The sequence below is a fragment of the Babylonia areolata genome, chromosome 12, assembly GCF_041734735.1.
Source record: "Babylonia areolata isolate BAREFJ2019XMU chromosome 12, ASM4173473v1, whole genome shotgun sequence".
NCBI lineage: Eukaryota > Metazoa > Mollusca > Gastropoda > Neogastropoda > Buccinidae > Babylonia > Babylonia areolata.
Genome location: NC_134887.1, coordinates 32,263,857 through 32,269,382, shown reverse-complemented (window position 1 = coordinate 32,269,382; position 5,526 = coordinate 32,263,857). Strand labels below are relative to the sequence as shown.

General features: G+C 45.1%; 1 non-coding gene across 1 annotated transcript; it reads right to left on the bottom strand.

Annotated features, from left to right (window-relative positions):
* Positions 1-556: 556 nt before the first annotated feature.
* LOC143288656 (5S ribosomal RNA) lies at positions 557-675 on the bottom strand. Its single transcript, XR_013056134.1, has one exon. It is a non-coding gene; the product is annotated as a 5S ribosomal RNA (ribosomal RNA).
* Positions 676-5,526: the final 4,851 nt, after the last annotated feature.

Genomic DNA, 5,526 nt, shown 5'->3' with positions numbered 1-5,526 from the left:
GCTTTTGAAAAGTCCCTTCGTTGTTTCGTAACATGTTTTGAGCAGAAATGTGGTCAAGACTCACCGCTTCATTATCCAGTGTATTTATTCGTCAAACCTTCTTCTTCCTTCGTCAGTGGGCGGCAACTCCCACGTTCACTCGCATGTACACGAGTGGGCTTTTACTGCAGAATGGGAAGCTAGTGCCCATCCCAGTGTTTACATCTCACTACCCTAATCGCCAGAGCAAAACAGCACAGCAGATAGCACATCACAGACTGCGGAAAAGAGAGAGAAAAAAAAGTGTCAAGGCTTGCTTGAGGTATGTATATATATATATATATATATATATATATATATATATATATATATATATAATGAATAAATAAATAAATAGATAAGAAATAGTTAAAAGGCACTTCATACATGATGCTTACTTCATTACTACCGTCGCAGTATCAGTATCAGTATCAGTAGCTCAAGGAGGCGTCACTGCGTTCGGACAAATCCATATACGCTACACCGCATCTGCCAAGCAGATGCCTGACCAGCAGCGTAACCCAACGCGCAAAAGTAATGCCGAAAGCACCCGGTGTTCCCAGGCGGTCACCCATCCAAGTACTAACCGGGCCCGACGTTGCTTAACTTCGGTGATCGGACGAGAACCGGTGTTTTCAACGTGGTATGGCCGTTGGCAAATTTCTAGCACAGAATTTCCAGAAGGCAGGGGTGCTATTTATACTGAAAGAACCCTGCAGGCATCGCCACGGGGGAAGGGATAGACACATAGATAGATAGACAGACAGATAGATAGACAGATACGGATAGCTAAAGAGACAGACAGACATTGATAGATCAATAGATAGATGGACAGATAGATAGACAGACATATATAGCTAAAGAGACGGACATAGATAGATCGATAGATTGATGGACATATATATATATATATATATATATATATATATATATAATGAATAAATAAATAAATAGATAAGAAATAGTTAAAAGGCACTTCATGCATGATGCTTACTTCATTACTACCGTCGCAGTATCAGTATCAGTAGCTCAAGGAGGCGTCACTGCGTTCGGACAAATCCATATACGCTACACCGCATCTGCCAAGCAGATGCCTGACCAGCAGCGTAACCCAACGCGCAAAAGCTACCGTCGCAAAAGCAAGCAAACAAACAAACAAACAAGAAGAAACAAAAGAAGAAACCGTTTCGTTTCGTTTCTGTACTTGATGATTTATGGACATATATATATATATATATATATTATATATATAATGAATAGATAAATAGATAAGAAATAGTTTTAAAGCACTTATGCTTACTTCATTACTACCGTCGCAAAAACAAACAAACAAATAAGAAACCGTTTCGTTTCGTTTCTTTACTTGATGCTGCACCACAGTTTACTCGGCCAAGTTTTGTAAGCTTCCTGTATGTATTTCATCGTGAAAGAAAGAACGTGAGAGTTATTTTCAGTTTTCTTTTTTCGTTTTTTTTTTTCTTCTCAGCTTTAAGGTTCGCGCCTGTCTTTAACTGATTTGAAATCTTCAATGATCTGAACGTTTCTGGCTTATATGGAAACGCACGGCAGCCGGAAATGGAAAGACACTTTGACACTTTCTGCGTTGTACCATTTTTGTGTCCTAGGTGAGTGTGTGTGTGTGTGTGTGTGTGTGTGTTTGGTGGGGAGGGGTGTTCGTTGGCCTACACCGCTACCGGTGTCGCGTCCCACATCGCACCCCTACCCCCCCACCCCCTTCCCCACTAAATCACTATTGATCCCCAGCTCCATTATCCCCGAAAACAGACTATGGCTGTCTACATGGCGGGATGAAAAACGGTCATAAGCGTAAAAGCCCACTCGTGCACATACAAGTGAACGTGGGAGTTGCAGCCCACGAACGAAGAAGAACCCCCAGCTCAGTCGTCAATCTATCAGAAGTCAATTGCACTAACTTACGCAAGCGTAATCTTCCCAGTCTGGTTCTGTTACCCTATCACAAATTTAGCCTTCCCTGGGGAAAAATAAAGGAAAAAAAAAAGAAAAGAAAAAAGACAAAAAAAGACGGTGTGTAAAAGAAGGCTCCGGCACAGGTTTCGCTTGAAACGCTTAAAAAAAAAAAAAAAAAAAAAAAAAAAGAATTATGAGCACCGTTCAGTACCCCATTATCGGTACACCTGCACCACAATCAAGAGGGGCACTGACGGCGTGCAGGTGTACCCTATAACCCAACTTTACTTTTCGTCCGCCCGTCAGTCTGACAGTGGCGGTGCGTTTGAAAAGATGGCAGCCAGCTGTTTAGGTTCCTTTCACAGCTCCCCCTGGTCCACGGATTGTAAAGATGTGTGTGTGTGTGGGTGGGGGAGGGTGTGGAGGAGGGGAGTGGAGGGAGTGTGTGTGTGGGAGAGAGAGAGAGAGAGAGAGAGAGGGGGGGGGGGGTGACGGGGGGTCATTGTGGGTGAGGAAGTAATAATAAGTTTGTATTTGAGAAGCCAGTCTACTAATGTCTGGACAGATGTACGTGAAACACTGGCACACGGCACTCGGAGACACACGGACACATGCATGCAGGCGCGTTTACGCGTGCGCGCGCACGCACGCACACACACGCGCACTCACTCACACACATATGCACGCACGCACACACACCCTCTCTCTCATCCTTCCCCCTCTTTCTCTTCCTCTCTCTGTGTCTCTCTCTATCTCACTCACTCTCTCTCTTCCTCCCCCTCCCTCTCTCTCTTCCTCTCTCTCCTTCCCCCTATCTTCCTCTCTCTCCCTTCCCCTCTCTCTCTTCCTCTCTGTGTCTCTGTCTATCTCACTCCCTCTCTCTCTTTCTCCCACTCTCTCTCTTCCTCTCTCTCCCTACCCCCCTCTCTCTTCCTCTCTGTCTCTCTGTCTCTATCTCACTCCCTCTCTCTCTTCGCCCTCTCTCTCTTCCTCTCTCTCCTCTCTCTCTTCTCCCCCCTCTCTCTCTGCCCCCCCCCCCCACTCCCCCATTTCTCTCACCGTCTCTCTCTCTCTCTGTGTCTCCGTTTCACACGTATGCATAACCGACACGGAAGCAAGCAAAACAAGCATGCATGCATGCACGTACACACACACTGATGCATGTGCACTCCCCCCCAGCCTCCCCCCCCCCACACACACACCTCCCCCACCCCTTCCCCCTTCCCACCTCTCACCAGCCATCAAGCTGACAGAAGCAGAAGATCCGATCGGAATAGTATAATTTTATGGGCAAGCCAGACGCTGCTTTTACGAGAGACCTATAAATAAACTGGACGCTGCAAACTATTCGCGGTTCTCTGGCCACTCATTCTCTGTCTGTGTGTCTGTCTGTCTGTGTGTCTGTCTGCTCGCTTCAGAAGAACCCTGCAATCAGCAGAAATATCGCGGAACAAGGGTTGTCACAGGATGTCTTTTTATCATGTCATTCCATAGTTCTCGTGTTTGGTCATTTATTCTGTCATGCGATGCGCTTGTTCGGCTGTGAGTCTGCCGTGTGATACCCCTGTACAACGTACAGAGCTGTTTCCCCGCATGGATCCTCTGGAAAGTGAGAGATGCCATTATGCCATAGGCCTGTTTGTGTCACAGGTCCGTTATGTCACTCGTCTGTCATGTCACAGGTCCGTTATGTCACAGGTCTGTTATGTCATTGATATGTTTTGTCACAGTTTCGTTATGTCACTCGTCTGTCACGTCACACGTCTGTCACACGTCTGTTACGTCACAGATCTGTTATGCCATATGTATGTAAGGTCATAGATCCGTCATGTCACAGGTCTGTTATGTCATAGATCCGTCATGTCACATGTCTGTTATGTCACAGGTCTGTTATGTCATAGATCCGTTATGTAACAGGTCCGTTATGTCACAGATCCGTTATGTCACATGTCCGTTATGTCACAGATCCGTTATGTAACAGGTCCGTTATGTCACAGATCCGTTAAAAAGTGAAGGAGATCCCCATGGTAGAGAATGCGAATGATTTGTTCACCGGACCATGGCCTCTCACGAAGGGGTAAGTGAACGATGAACACACACACACACACACACACACGCACACGCACACACACACACACACACACACACGTCCCCTTTTTATCATCTGCATCTCTCTCTCTCTCTCTCTCTCTCTCTCTCTCACACACACACACGCTGTCTCTCTCTCGCTCTCTGTCTCTCTCGCTCGCTTTCTCGCTCTCTCTCTCTCTCGCTCTCTCTTATAAATCTTTTCCAGTTTGTAATCTACATTCTTGTCTGAACGGTCTAGACAGTCTAGTCATAACTTTCAGACTTAGAAAAAAGAAAAAAAAATCATCGACATGACCAATTTACCGTTTTTGTAGTTTCGTTGCTGCTTTTATCACTGCTCATTATTTGTGCTGGATTTATGAGGAAATGTTTTTTGCCATCTTTTATTATTATTATTATTATTATTATTTTTTTTTATCAACAAACGTTTCAATAATCTGGAGGAAGGTGGCAGAATGGTTAAGACGCTCGTCTGCCGATATAGATAGAATTCGTGGAAGGTGTGGGTTCGAATCCCGCTCTCGCCACTTTCTCTCCCCAAGTTTGACTGGACAGTTCCAACTGAGCGTCTTGTCATTGGGATTGAGATGATAAAACCGTGTGCAGCGAGCACTTTGCGCACTGAAAAAGAACCCACGGCAACGAGAGAGTGTTGTCCTCAGTCTGGCAATATGATGGGGGGGTAAGTGAACAGAATCCTGTTACAAAATGTATATCAAGGGCGAAATAAAATTCCAAGAAAATAGTAACTGGAAATGAGATACCACTCCGAGGTTACAATTTGTCAAAGTTTGATTGAAATAGATAAGAAACGCGGTAGATAACGCATGTCATATTGTCCAGTGGGTGCTATCAGACTGAGACTGGGAGATATAGAAAAGAAATGAGAGAGAGAGAGAGAGAGAGAGAGAGAGAGAGAGAGAGAGAGAGAGAGAGAGCAGCCCAAATTTCACACAGAGAAATCTGTTGTGATCAAAAAGAAAGAATAATACAAATACAAGATAGATAGATAAATAGATAGATAGATAGAGGGAGAGAGGTACACACACACACACACACACACACACACACACACACACACACACACACAGAGGTTGTTTGCAGCGGAGAGTCAGCCATCTTCATTATGGGTCGTGGCTCCTGAGGTAACAGTGCAAGGGGAATTTGAGATGAAAAAGAAACTCGGGGCCTCCTGATGTCATCAGCGATCTTTCTTCTTCTTCTGCGTTCGTGGGCTGCAGCTGCCACGTTCACTCGTATGTACACGAGTGGGCTTTTACGTGTATGACCGTTTTTTTGTGTGTGTTTTTTTTTTAACCCCGCCATGTAGGCAGCCATACTCAGTTTTCGGGGGTGTGCATTCTGGGTATGTTCTTTTTTTTCCATAACCTACCGAACGCTGATCTTTAACGTGCGTATTTGATCTTCTGCTTGCATATACACACGAAGGGGGTTCAGGCACTAGCAGGTCTGCACATAATTATGTAG